Consider the following 14,424-nt stretch of genomic DNA (forward strand, 5'->3'; position numbering starts at 1 on the left):
AATTCAGCCCGGGTGACACAGTGATACTCTGTCTCAAAGAATTTTTTTTTCTTAATACAACTAGTATTCATTTGGCTATGGTAGGATATAGGGATATAACTTTACTGTTATTTTTTTCCAAATGTTTTTCATTTTTCCCAATAGTGCTTACTAAATAATCCATCCACTGATTTAGAAATGCCATTTTTGTTATGTGCCAAATTACCTTACTCATCTGGGTTGACCTCTCAATCTTGTTTCTTCTCCATTCTCCCATCCATTCTTTTGCCAGTGCCACCCTGGTTTAATTTTAGTAACTTTAAAGTTTATGATTGGCCGGGTGCAGTGGCTCGTGCCTGTAATCCCAGCACTTTGGGAGTCCGAGGTGGGCCATCACCTGAGGTCAGGAGTTCGACACCAACCTGGCCAACATGGTGAAACCCTGTGTCTACTAAAAACACAAAAATTAGCCAGGTGTGGTGGCGCATGCCTGTAGTCCCAGGTACTTGGGAGGCTGAGGCACGAGAATCATTAGAATCTGGGAGGTGGAGGTTGCAGAGCCGAGATTACACCACTGCACTCCAGTCTGGGAGAGAGAATGAGACTGTATTTCAAAAAAAGAAAAAAAATATATGATAGGGCAAATGTTCCCTTATTCTCTCTTCTATTTTAAAATTATCCGTATTTTTTTTTCAATAGGAAAATAATCATGATCTTTATGGTCACTATTTTTCCAGTTGTCCCAAATCTTTCAACTTGTCATAACTGTTTGTTTTCCTTTTAAATGATGTCGTTGTCCTTCTTTCTTTGACTTACTTGTCCTTTCTGAATTTTCTAAACCTGAGGCGTCTTTTCCAAAGTTACATTTTGAATTTGCAAAAGAAAAAGTATCTCCTAGCACGAGGATCTCTTGGTATACATGGCTCACCTACAACCCAATTTTCTGTCCCCTCAACTGCAAAGTGGCACAGCGCTGTCTGTCCTGGGGCACATGGCTTATAGGTATAACATGGGGTGAACAACAAAATCCAAAATATTACAGGGAAGTGACTTGCTTTTTTTTTTTTTTTTTTTTGATGAAGTCTCACTCTGTTGTCTAGGCTGGATTGCAATGGCATGATCTCGACTCACTGCAATCTCTGCCTGCTGGGTTCAAGCGATTCTCCTGCCCCAGCCTCCCGAGTTGCTGGGATTACAGATATGCACCACCACACCCTGCTAATTTTTGTATTTTTAGTAGAGACGGGGTTTCACCATGTTGGCCGGGCTGGTCTTGAACTCCTGACCTCAAGTGATACTCTGGCCTCAGCCTCCCAAAGTGCTGGGATTACAGGTGTGAGCCACTGAGCCCAGCCTGGGAGTGACTTGTTGAAACCAGAATGCTTCTTGTAGTCTAGGGCAGGTGGCTTTTAGCAATGTCCAGAAATGTCGACAGTATCCCCTGGGGACGTGAATCTTACACAGCTGGAAATGGCGCCTGTGGTGGGTCGCTTCTGCCGCTGGGTCTTGGAAGCCACTGTTGTTTTCCTCTTCCTTCTTTCCCATCACTTTTCTATGCTCATTTCTTGGGTCTTTCATGTTTCTTTGGATCATTCCTGTTTTTCTTCAAAGTCTGAGCCTTGCTATGGCATTCAAACCCTTCACAGATCACTTTACTCTGCTTGAAATACAGGTAATGGCCAGGTGCGGCGGTGGCTCATGGCTGTAATCTCAGCACTTTGGGAGGCTGAGGCAGGAGGATCGCTTGAGCTCAGGAGTTTGATACAAAACCCCATCTCTTTAAAAAAAAAAAAAAATTAGCCAGGTGTGGTGGCATGTGCCTGTAGTCCCAGCTACTTGGGAGGCTGAGGTGGGAGGATTGCTTGAGCCTGGGAGGTCGAGGCTGCAGTGAGCTGAGATCAAGCCACTGGACTCTAGCCTGGGGCAACAGAGTGAGACCTTGTCTCAAAAAAAAAAAAAAAAAGGAAGAAAAATGGAAATACAGTTGATTCTTTGACAATGCAAGGTTGGAGTACTGACCTTCTGCACAGTAAAAAATTCGCATAACTTTTGACTCCCCCCAGAACTTAGCTACTAATAGCCTACTGATGACCGGAAGCCTTACAAATAATATAAACAGGCAGTTAACACATATTTTGTATATTTGATATATTATGTATTGTGTTCTCACAGTAAAGTAAATGAAATGTTATTAGTAAAAGAAAATGTTATTAGGGAAACCATATAGAAGAGAAAATCTATTTATTACTATTCATTAAATGGAATTAGGTCATCATGGAGGTCTTCATCCTCATCATATTTGCGTTGAATAGACTGAAGACGAGGAGGAAGAGGAGGAGGAGAGGTTGGTCTTGTTCCCCAAGGGGTGGCAGAGTCGGAAGAGGGGGAGGAGGTGGGAGGGGAGGCAGGAGAGAAAGGCACACTTGGTGTAACTTTTGAAAAAAATCCATGCATAAGCAGACCCGTGCTGTTCAATGTCATGTTTAAAGATCCACTGTATATATACCTTTTCTCCTTTTTTTTTTTTGAGACGGAGTCTTGTTCTGTCGCCAGGCTGGAGTGCAGTGGGGTGATCTTGGCTCACTGCAACCTCCACCTCCCGGGTTCAAGCGATTCTCCTGCCTCAGCCTCCCAAGTTGCTGTGATTACAGATGCCCACCACCATGCCCGACTAATTTTGTATATTTAGTAGAGATAGGGTTTCACCATGTTGGCCAGGCTGGTCTCGTACTCTTGGCCTCAGGTGATCCACTCATCTCAGCCTCCCAAAGTGCTGGAATTATAGGCATGAGCCACCATGCCTGGCCTGCTCTTGCGTTTTGATGTAGATGTCACCAGATGCATCAGATGTCCACTGCCACACCATGCCAGCACATGGCTGAGAGCTGGCACTACCCAAAGTGTTGTCTAAATGGCACTAGGGTGATGTCAATATTATAACCATGGAAGCCAAGATTCCTTTTGTTCTGCCCTTTGTTTCTTGTCTACTGACATTAGCACTGCTGCATCTAGGCCATTGCCGTTGTTATTAAGCAGTCATTGTTACTGGGTAGTAGGTCGAATGCCAAGAGCTGGATGCATTATCTTCTTACCACATACCAGCCTCCGTGGTAAGTATCTTCTGGATCATTTCGATTAACCCTCACCATGGCTCGATGAGGTAGATACCTTACAACTCCCATTTGATCCAAGGCAAAACCAAGACGGAGAAGCATTGCACTGTCTAGGGTTTCTCAGAGCCAGGACTGGGTCCGGGGGCTGTTTGGCTTGAAAACCAGGCAAATCTACTAGGCTGCCTCTCATTGTTTATCTAGAGACCTAAGGGTTGCAGAAAGCCTCCTTCCTGAGCAAGTCCGTGAGCAGGACGTTATAACAGTCAGCCGGTAGCCACGAGTAGTCAGAGACTGAAGACATGGAGAGCAGCGTGGGAGCATCCCTGGGGGATGCTGGCAGACTGATGTGACAGGGCGCAGTGCTTAGGGAAGAGAGTGCTGGCAGGAGCCTCTTGGAGGGCATCGGAGTTTGTCGAGGCTTGCCCCTGGCCCTGGATAGCCTTGAAGCGGGAAGCACAGGTAAAGTTTCTCATTCAAAGTCAGCAAATCTCCCTGGACCTGGTGATGAAGGAAGGTCATCTCAGGAGAGAGTAGAGAGAAGATGACTAAATGAGGTTGGCTTTTGGACCTCTTTGGCTTGGAGCAGAGTGTGGGAAGCGGTCCAGTGCTGTGTTTCTTGGCCGGCTGTGGGACAGGAGACGACAGTGCACAGCGGGGGACCTTGCGCTTGTGCTTGTTTTGCCTCTCCCTGCCCTTCCCTGCTTGCCACTTCTGATTCATCAGCTTCCCTCCCATGCCCTCCGCCAAGGGCTCTTGAAGGTGGCTTCCCTCCCTTGGTCATGCACGTTGCCGTTCCTTGAGTCCCTTGTAACCCATGTGAGCCCCCCTCCCCTATTCTTTTCTGTGGCACCTTTGACACCTGCTAGGGCTGTGTTTCCAGGCCACAGGATCTTGCACGGGACATCAGAAGAGAGGGGTCCATTCCCGAGTTCCTTGGGACCCTTTTGAGTCCCTTCTTGGGTGCCAGTGGATTTATTTGCACACAGACTGATGTGTATGTTTCAAAGAGTGGTGGTCCTGCTCACAATGTGACTTCAGAAAGATGAATAGGACCGGCATGGATTTCTAGGATAAATGAATGCCTTTAGTTGTGTCTTCTCCATCTGGCTCAGGATGAGTTCTGAATAGTCTTCCTCCCGTAGAGCCTCCCTCCAGGTTCCTGGCTTAGGTGAGAAAATGAAAAAGGCAGGCTATAGATGTTGTGCAAGCTGTTGCCTCTGGAGCTAAACTGCCTGGTCTACTTACTAACTGCAGTTTTGAAGCAGTTATTTAATTGGCCTATGCTCCATTTCCCCATCTATAAAATGGGGATAAGCTGTAACTGAGACATTACTTAACATTGCCTAGAATTGCCTAGCACATAGTGAGCCCTCTAAAAATGTTTACTATTTTCATGCATGAGTTAGTTGCATGAAATTTCATGCAAAGTTTTCCTTTGGTACTTGCATACATGCCAGATGGGAATGATCCCCAGGGAAGCTTCTAGAATCATTGTGACTCCATGAAAGTTCTTCACTCAAGTTTTTATTTTTCTGCTCCCACCAACTTCAAGGTTGTGTTTTGTTCCAGGAAGGAACAAAGAGGAGGGTCCCAACTGACAGGAGAAGCAAAAGGCAGAGACCAAAAAAAAAAAAAAAGAACACAATCTAACCCAAGAGGGCGAGTTCACCAGAAGGACATGGGAGGATGGTAACTCTGGGGACTGATCATTTTATGCCATCTGCAATGTTTTCATTGCAGTTCTCAGGGGGACAGGATCCCTCATATCATTCATTCCTTCATTCATTCGTGCATTCAGCAAACATTTTCAAATATTCCTTCTATATCTGACATTGGGCTTGACACTGGGCGGGCATTGCATCCAAGCAGCTCGAGGTTTGGTGGTACTTTGTGGATTTCCCCTTCCTTCCTTCCTTCCTTCCTTCCTTCCTTCCTTCCTTCCTTCCTCCCTCCCTCCCTCCCTCCCTCCCTCCCTCCCTCCCTCCCTTCCTTCCTTTCTTCCTTCCCTCCTTCCTTCCTTCCTTTCTTCCTCCCTCCCTCCCTCCCTCTCTCCCTCCCTCCCTCCCTCCTTCCCTCCCTCTTCCTTCTCCTCCTCCTTCTCTTTCCTTTTCTTTTCTTTATCTCTGAGACAGAGTCTCACTCTGTGGCCCAGGCTGGAGTGCAGTGGTATGATCTCAGCCCACTGCAACCTCCTTCTCCCTGGTTCAAATGATCTTTCTGCATTACAGGTATGCACCACCATGCCTGGCTAATTTTTGTATTTTTAGTAGAGATGGGGTTTTGCCATGTTGGCCAGGATGGCCTCAAACTCCTGACCTCAAGCGATCCACCTGCCTTGGCCTCCCAAAGTCCTGGGATTACAGGTGTGAGCCACTGCACCCAGCCCTACTTTGTGGATTTCTGTCGTTGTATTATACATCTTGAGCAAAGAAAAGCTCTGATTTCTTGTAGCAGATTTCTGTCCATCACTGTGTCTTTGTGAAGGTTAGTGAGTGAGAGGACTCACGAAATGTCCTTCTGGTGAACTCACCTTCTTGGGTGAGGTTGTGTTCATTTTTTTTTGTATCTGCCTTTTGCTTCTCCTGTCAGCTGGGACCCTCCTCTTGCCAGCAAATGTCCTGAGTCAACAGCCGTCTTTCATTCATTGTCCTTTGCGGGGCTGTTGGTACGATCTTGTGTCCTACTGGTGACATCCCTGTTGCCGGCTGCTGTCTGCAGGGCACTAATGTCTGGGTCTGCATTGGGAAGTCTGTGCCCAGCATCACCTCCCCATGGCACCTGCACCAGAGGCTCAGCCAGGAGGTTGCTTCTAGTTCCCACTCTGTTCTCTTTGAATATGCCTAGTTCTCAGGCAGTCACATTGCCCAGATAATATCATATCACAGCTATTCTGCAAGCTTTGCGAGGACACAGGTTGTGACTTCTGCTGTGATACCATCCGGGGATCACAGCCCATTAGATGCATTAAATGCCCACCGCACGAGCGACCGAATGAATGAACTGGCCTCTCTTGCGGCCAGACGAGCTTCAGCCTTTGTAGGGCATGCCCTCGGTTTTATGACAGAATGAGAAGAAACCTCAGGAAAAAGTAATGCAATCTTTGTCCTCAGTGCTGTAGTCTTATTTCCAAACATTCTCATGCTGTCAACTCAAAAATAACAAGTAAGTTTCAAACGCTTTCCACCTGAATGATGGATTGAATGAATCTAATTTACATGCTATTCATTTTATGTTAATTGGCCAAAATGAAGCTAATCTCCAGAGGTCCTGTACCTTTCTGCATGAATCTCTTAAAAGCCTCTTCTGCTGAGATAGGGCTAATTTGAGTTTAAAAAAAATTTACAAAGAGCAAAAACCAAAAACAGAAGCCTGACTAGGGCCCCTGCTTGACTTTGTCTGTCTTCAATCATATTTGCTGTCAACCTGGTTAGTGCTGTCGACTGAACTGTGTCCCCCAACCCCAAATTCACATTTTGAAACTCCACCTCTCCTCTATGTGATGCTATCTGGAGATGGGGTTTTGGGAGTGTCAACGAAAAGAGTCAGACTCTGTAAAATACCTGAAGAGATTTATTCTGAGCCAACTGGAGTGACCATGGCCTGAGACACAGCCCTCAGGAGGTCCTGAGAACAGGTGCTCGCAGCAGACGGGGCACAGTTTAGTTTTATTCATTTTAGGGAAGGATGAGACATCAATCAAATACATTTAAGAAATACAATAGTTTGGTCCAGAAAGACGGGATAACTCAAAGTGGGGGCTTCCAGGCTATAGGTATATTTAAACATCCTTTCTTGCTTGCTTACTCTTTCTTTCCTTCCTTCCTTCCTTCCTTTCTTTCTCTTTCTTTCTTTCTTTCTCTCTCTTTCTTTCTTTCTTTCTTTCTTTCTTTCTTTCTTTCTTTCTTTCTCTTTCTTTCTTTCTTTCTTTCAGAGCAGGAATGAAAGTTTATTTAAAAGCTTTAGAACATTAGGGAAAGAAAAGAAGGAAGGTACAGATGGGAAGGCCAGGTGGGCAACTGGAGAAACCAGGTACACCATAAATTTAAACATCTTCTGATTGACGGTTGAGTTTGTCTTAAAGACCTGGGATCCATAGACAGGAAATGTTTAGGTTAAGATAAAAGATTGTGGAGACCAAGGTTCTTCTGAAGTCTTATAGTGGCTGCCCTTAGAGACAGATAGATAGATGACAAATGCTTTCTATTTAGACCTTTAAAAAAGTGCTAGACTCTTATTTAATCTCTTCAGGATTGGGAGGGCCTGGAAGAAAAAGATCTAGCTATGTGAATAGACATTCTTTACAGATGCACATTTTCCCCACAAAGGACAGCTTTGCAGGACCATTTCAAAATATGGCAAAGAAACATGTTTTGGGATAAAATTTTTTGATTTTCTTCCTTGTCTTGTAATGTTATGCCAGTGTCAGGTTGGAAAGTAAGTCATGATATTCAAGGTTAAATAAAACCCATCTGATGAGTATTTATGGTTTGTAGGGCATGACTCCCTCCCTAGACCCCTTAGATAGGAATTTGGGCAAGGTAACTTTAGTCCTCAGGAGGTAATTAGGTTTAGATGATGTCATGAAGGTGGGGCCCTCATGATGGAATTTAGTGCCCTTACAAATAGAGATACCAGAGAGCTTGCTCTCTCTCCCTCTTTCTGTCTCTCCCCGGCCATGTGAGGAGACAGCAAGAAGGTGGCCGTTTGTAAGCCAGGAAGAGAGCCCTCATCAGAACCTGACCATGTTGACCTCTTGATCTTAGACTTCCAGCCTTCAGGCAATGAGAAAATTAATTTCTGTTGTTTAAGCCACACAGTCTGTAGTCTTTTGTTATGGTAACCTGAGCAAACTAAGCTACTGAAGTCTTAAAAGTGCTGTTCTAGAGAACTCTCAACAATCAATGTTGGGTACATTGTGTAGTTATTTCCTGTAGATTGAATAATCCCTGACCTCTCACTGCCTTGGGAGAGGCCTCAGCCAACAGGATTCTCCCAAACTTTGCAGAAAGCTCTCTAAAGCTCTCAGTTTGATACAGGTGTCTGAGCAGCTAGAAATGTGTGGTGGACTTAGCAGGCCACTTTACATGGGGATCTTGAAGGAAGTTACATAGAAATTCATCACAATTAAATCCTTCCATATTCAACTTATTAATTAAAAGAGATCAAAACAGCCTTAAGGAGGAGCCTTAACAAGCAGTGGAACTTTTTGTGTAATTACTTTCGGAAAGAACAACTCGAAATCATCTGCCAAAAGCATTCCTGTTGGCAGGCCAGCGCCGGCATCCTTGTGAGGCTGGTGTAGAATTTCTTCGAGCAGGAGCGTTCATCTAATTACCTGAAGGTTTGCAAGTCTTGGCAATTCTCTGGGGGCCAGTCCCAATCAAAATCAAAATTGGGGCGGGAGGCACGTGTCTGTCCTGGCTGACACAGCCAGTTGTTAACACGGGTCCTTAAAGGGCTCCGGCCCAGGCTTTCTCTCTTTGGAGGCCTGAGCTGCAGATAGCAGCTCACATGCGAGGTTGCAGGTCACTCCAGCCGTGGCCATGAGACAGCCTTGGTCTTGTCTGAGGGCTTCCTGGGGCCTTACTCCCACGTGGAGGAAATTCCAGCCAGGCTCTTTCATTTGTAAAATCATTTTAATTTCTCTCTAGCTGTAAAAATGAAATAGACCCATGGCACTAAGTGTGGAGAGTTTAAACAACTAAGTATACAATGACAGTAAATTCATCACTCAGCAATAACTAGTATTTACGTTTCAGTTTATATCCTTTGAAGAACTTTATATATCTATATAAATATACATGTATGTGGCTAGGTAGGCCAGGTCATTATATTTATATAGTTGTGATTATGCCCTACATAGGATTTTATGGCCTGACTTAATAAAAGTAATATAAGAATAGGATAATAAAAAGCAATATAAGTAGATACACGTAAAAGAGATGCTGGTAGCTGGACCCTCCATGTCAGAGGCAAGCATTTTAAGCCATTTTTCATCCCAGTGATTCTGGTGGATGAAATCACTCCATGTAAAGTGCTTACTTTTTTTTTTTTTAAATTCCTTTTAATTTTGTAGAGATGAGGTCTTGCTATTGTTGCCCGGGCTGGCCTGAAACTCCTGGGCTCAAGCAATCCCCTCTTCCCCCTGGCCCCCGAACACTTTGGCCTCCCAAAGTACGGGGATTACAGGCATGAGCCACTGTGCCCGACCTTATGTGGTTTTGAGCATCCGCTTGAAATGGGATCCCCCCATCCTCTCCTTTGAAAGACAGGAAGAACTGGAGTGTTTCCCCTTTCCCATCCCAGGCTCTGCCAATCACATTTTTAATTTTTCCAATCTGAATTGAATAGCTTTATTGCGTTCGCTCATAAGCTTAAGCCTTTCTTTATTAACTTGAAACCATACCTTTGGACCTCCCAGTCTGAAAGATGGTGGTTTGAGGGGAGGGCTTAGCACCTCTTCATTTCTTTCTTCTTTTTTGCAACTTGTCTTCTGTATTACTGACTCATAGAGTGACAGGCACTAACATTTGTTCTCTGTCTGAAATTTCCATGATTCTCCTATTAATTTCAAATTCAAAACCAAAGATTTTGTGAATATGATTACTATGATTATATAAATATTACTCACTGCAGAAACAAATATTATATAATTAATCCCATAACATTTACTTTTTGTTTTCTCCAGACAGGGTCTTGCTCTGTCGCCCAGGTGGGAGTACAGTGGCATGATCATAGCTCACTGTAGTCTCAAACTCCTGGGCTCAAGGGATCCTCCTGCCTCATCAGCCTCTCAAAGTATTGGGATTACAGATGTGAGCCAGCACACCCCACCTAGTGCGGTAACATTTATAGGAGAAAATAATAAATAAATTGGAAAGAAGACTGAAGGAGGGAGGGTGAGCCTACTCTCATTGTATTTATTTGATATTTGCTATTGATGCTGGCTTCTCCTTCTCACTAAGTGTATGCAGTTTCTGCCTCCCGGGTTCAAGTGATTCTCCTGCCTCAGCCTCCCAAATAGCTGGGATTACAGGCATGTGCCACCATGCCTGGCTTGTATTTTCAGTAGAGACGGGGTTTCTCCATGTTGGTCAGGCTGGTCTCGAACTCCCGACCTCAGGTGATCTGCCCGCCTGGTATGCAATTTCTTTAACTCACTGGTCCTCCTTGGCACTGATTTACAACACCTGCTCCCACCGTGGTCTTCTGGGCTCTCACCCATTGTTAGAATCCATCTCATGAATTGGATCTCATTTTCTCTCATTTCTTGGATTCCTTTTGCATGTTGCTGAAATAATTCACTGAGTGATTCTTTTTAGGTGATGTCTATGAATTGTAAACTTCCTTTTATTTATTTTTTTTGAGACAAGGTCTCGCTCTGTCTCCAGGTTAGAGTGCAATGGTACAATCATAGCTCACTGCATTCTTGAAACCCTGGGCTCAAGGGATCCTTCTGCCTCAGTCTCTCTGATAACTGGGACTACAGACGCATGGCACGAGGCCCAGATTCTTTTCTTTTTTTTTTTTTTGAGACTGAGTCTCACTCTGTCTCTAAGGCTGGAGTGCAGTGGTGCGATCTCGGCTCACTGCAACATCTGCCGCCTCCTGGGCTCAAGCAATTCTCGTGCCTCAGTCTCCCAAGTAGCTGGGACTACAGGTGCTCACCATCATGCCTGGCTAATTTTTTGTATTTTTCGTAGAGATGGAGTTTTACCATGTTGGCCAGGCTGGTCTTGAACTCCTGACCTCAAGTGATCCACCCACCTCAGCCTCCCAAAGTGCTGAGATGACAGGTGTGAGCCACTGCGCTCGGCCTGTTTTCGTATTTTTTTGTAGAGATGGCTGTTCTGGAATGCCTGCGCCTCCCACGGTACTGGGATTACGGGCCTTTGCCACCACACCCAGCCAAATTGTAAACTTTCTAAGCCCCTATCTTGACTGGATTTTGACTGGGTGTAAATTAATTTTTCCTGTGAGGTTCAGGCCGCTTGCTCCACTGTCATCTCGTGTCTGATGCTGCTGACGTGTGGTTTAATGTCAGCATGATCACCTTCATTAGAACGTTGTCCGTCCTTTCCTCTAGGGCTTTGGGTGCTTTCTTGAATTCTGATGTTCTGAAATTTTATGAGGTTTTGGCTCCTTGTGAGTCTTTTCATTTATCCCATATAGCAGCTGACAGGCATTTTCAGTTTCAACCTTCATCTCATCCGTTCTGGGAATTTCTCTTCTACTATTTCCTCTCCGTGGTCTCTGTTCTCTTGTTCTGAAATGCATCTGCAATAATTTGCTGTGTATACAGTTTGAATTTGCTTTCTTATTTCGTCAGTTTTTTAAACTCTCTTAAATTCCTCATCTGAGACTTTTTTTTTTTTTTTAAAGCAGCCTCTCAGCTCTCCCTGAAGCATTACATTAAAATTCTTCCAAGGTCTCTTCTTTTTTCCAGAATCATCCTTGTTGTGACTAGGGTCACCTTTTCTGTCCTGCTGTGGGTGATGCTGGTTTTCTTCAAGTGTCTGGCAGCCCTTGTTTGGTCATTGCCATTCCTGCGTTTCTGAACGGGACGGGCTGTGATAAGAGGCAGGTTTTAGAAGCAGCCTCTCTCCCTGAATGGGACCAATGGCTGCAAACCGTTTTATAGCAGTGGGGCATGCTGACCAGCAGGCTTCATTTTAGGGTTCGAGACTGGGAAGGGGTGAACAGGATGCCCCATGTAAATGCCAGGGGAGGAAGGCCTTGCCCTGGGGGATCAACCTCAGATCTTCTCAGGCAGATCACTGCTTGCTTTTTTTTTTTTTAATGAGAGACAGAGTCTTAGCTCTGTCGCCCAGGCTGGAGTACAGGGGTGTGATCTCGGCTCACTGCAACCTCCGCCTCCTGGGTTAGGGTGATTCTCCTGCCTCAGTCTCCCGAGTAGTTGGGACTACAGGCGCGTGCCACTGTGCCAGGCTAATTTTTGTATTTTTAGTAGAGACAGGGTTTCACCATGTTGGCTAGGCTGGTCTTGAACTCCTGACCTCAAGTGATACACCTGCCTCGGTCTCCCAAAGTGTTGGGATTACAGGTGTGAGCCATGATGCCTGGCCTGCTTGCTTTTAAGAGGATCTTTTTCTAGGGGTGGGAAACCCAGCAAGCTGATCCAAATGAAAGACTTAAATCAGTCACCCCTGGTCCACCCTGTCTCCAGTCCAGATCCTAGTCAGCACCTGCCGACTGAGACTACTCTCTGTGGGCTCTCAGAGCTTCTCCCTCCACCACTTTCTTTCTAGTTTGCCTGCTTTTTCAGCCTGGCTTCCCTCTGCCCAATTACATCTGTAAAGATGGATGAATTCATCCTGCCCTCCAGGGATCTGCTAAAGTTTTTGGGCCGATGATGGTCTTTCCCTGATATTCTATGCACATGTATTTATTTATTTATTCATTTATTTGAGACAGAGTCTCACTCTGTCATCCAGGCTGGAGTGCAATGGCATGATCTCGGTTCACTGCAACCTCCAACCTCCCACCTCCCGGGTTCAAACGATCCTCCTGCCTCAGCCTCTCGAGTAGCTGGGATTACAGGCGCGTGCCACCATGCCCAGCTAATTTTTGTATTTTTGGTAGAGATGGGGTTTCACCATGTTGGCCAGGCTGGTCTCGAACTCCTGACCTCACGTGATCCGCCCCTGCCTTGACCTCCCAAAGTGCTGGGATTACAGGCATTAGCCACCATGCCCGGCTATAAATATAATTAAACAAATACAATTTATACTTAAAAATAATATACATCTGTGTTTATGCATTTATTCCATTTTGTTCCCTACATCATGACTGTAATGGAATTTTAGGAGAGAGAAATGTGTTCATTTTACTCACTTGAAATACTTTTTAGAGTTAGTGGTATATTATAAAGATTTTTGGACGTCATTAAAATTTTAGTAAGCCTCATTGATCCACAACATACTCTTATACGTATGTACTTTGCTTATTGATTGCTATATTTTTCGCTGTTCTTTTTTTCTTGTTTTCATCATTTTTTTTTTTTTTTGTCATTAAAAATACAATGCAATGCCTTTTCTTGGTACACAAATCTTTGGCTACATCTGAGGACAGATTAAAAAAAAAATAGAATTACAGGATCAAAGAGCCAGAACTATTTTTTTCAGACTTGTGATGCAAAATGGCCAAATTACTTCCTCTGAACTGTTGTTTCAATTACTGTGAAGTATCAGTCCCATTACATTCTCACCAGCATGTCAAAAACAACTTGAAACAGGGCTGGGCGCAGTGGCTCACGCCAGTCATTCCAGCACTTTGGGAGGCCGAGGTGGGCAGATCATGAGGTCAGGAGTTCAAAATCAGCCTGGCCAACATGGTGAAACCCTGTCTCTACTGAAAATACAAAAAATTAGCTGGGCATGGTGGCGGGTGCCTGTAATCCCAGCTACTTCAGAGGCTGAGACAGGAGAATGGCGTGAACCTGGGAGGCGGAGATTGCAGTGAGCCGCGATCGTGCCACTGCACTCCAGCCTGGGCGACAGAGCAAGACTCTGTCTCAGAAAAAAAACAACAAACAAAAAAACAAAACAAAATAAAACAAAAACCTTGAAACAAAAACCCTCCCCCATTGAAAAAGCAGATAACATGGTCAGGCATGGTGGCTCAGGCCTGTAATTCTAGCACTTTGGGAGGTCGAGGCAGGAGGATCCCTTGAACCCAGGAGTTTGAAACCAGTCTGGGTAACACAGCACAACCTCAGTCTCACTCCCCCCCCACCTTTTTTTTTTGTAAAAAATAAGCAGAAAAGAGCATCTTTTAAAAAATTGTATTTCTTTGGTTACTTGTGAGATCAACTATTGTTTTTGCATACTTTATTCTTTGTCTTTCCAGTTTTGTGAATTATCTGACCATAGAGCCTTTGAGTTCCCTGTTTTCCTATTACCTTTATTTATGCTGTTTATAATGTTGAGAAGTTTATATTTTTACACTGGCAAGGCTATTCATCTTTTCCTTTGTAATTTCTTTTGTTTTACTTAAACTCTGAGTGTCTCTTAACTATGAAAGATGAGTTAAGTATTTACATGTATTTCACTCTAGGCTTTTCATTTTTATTTTTTAGTTTTCTCCTCTTAAACAGTCTCTTATTTTGTTCATGTCTCACTGCATTAAGTAGAATTTCGGGGATAGTGTTATTTAATAGTAGACATAATGGGCTTCTTGTCTTTTTCCTTGTTTTATGGTAATGTCTCTGCCTGATTTTCAAAGGGGAGGGCATGTAAGGTGATTTTTTGGGGTGTAAGAATGAAAGGAGGAAATTATACTTTACTGATTATCTGCAGTAGAGAATGACACT

At 44.4% G+C, this 14,424-nt stretch overlaps 1 protein-coding gene across 6 annotated transcripts in view; it reads left to right on the forward strand.

The window, feature by feature from the left end:
- CALN1 (calneuron 1) overlaps positions 1-14,424 on the forward strand; it is a 662,369-nt gene that overhangs the window by 138,048 nt on the left and 509,897 nt on the right. The window contains exon 1 of one of the 6 annotated variants that reach the window (XM_031665451.1): positions 9,853-9,991. The exons of the other annotated variants lie outside the window; for them this stretch is intronic. The gene's annotated coding sequence lies outside the window, so the exon portion shown is untranslated. Of the gene's footprint in view, positions 1-9,852; positions 9,992-14,424 lie in introns of those variants that run through there. 6 annotated transcript variants of the gene reach the window in all.

This window comes from Papio anubis, chromosome 4 (genome assembly GCF_008728515.1).
Source record: "Papio anubis isolate 15944 chromosome 4, Panubis1.0, whole genome shotgun sequence".
Taxonomy (NCBI): domain Eukaryota; kingdom Metazoa; phylum Chordata; class Mammalia; order Primates; family Cercopithecidae; genus Papio; species Papio anubis.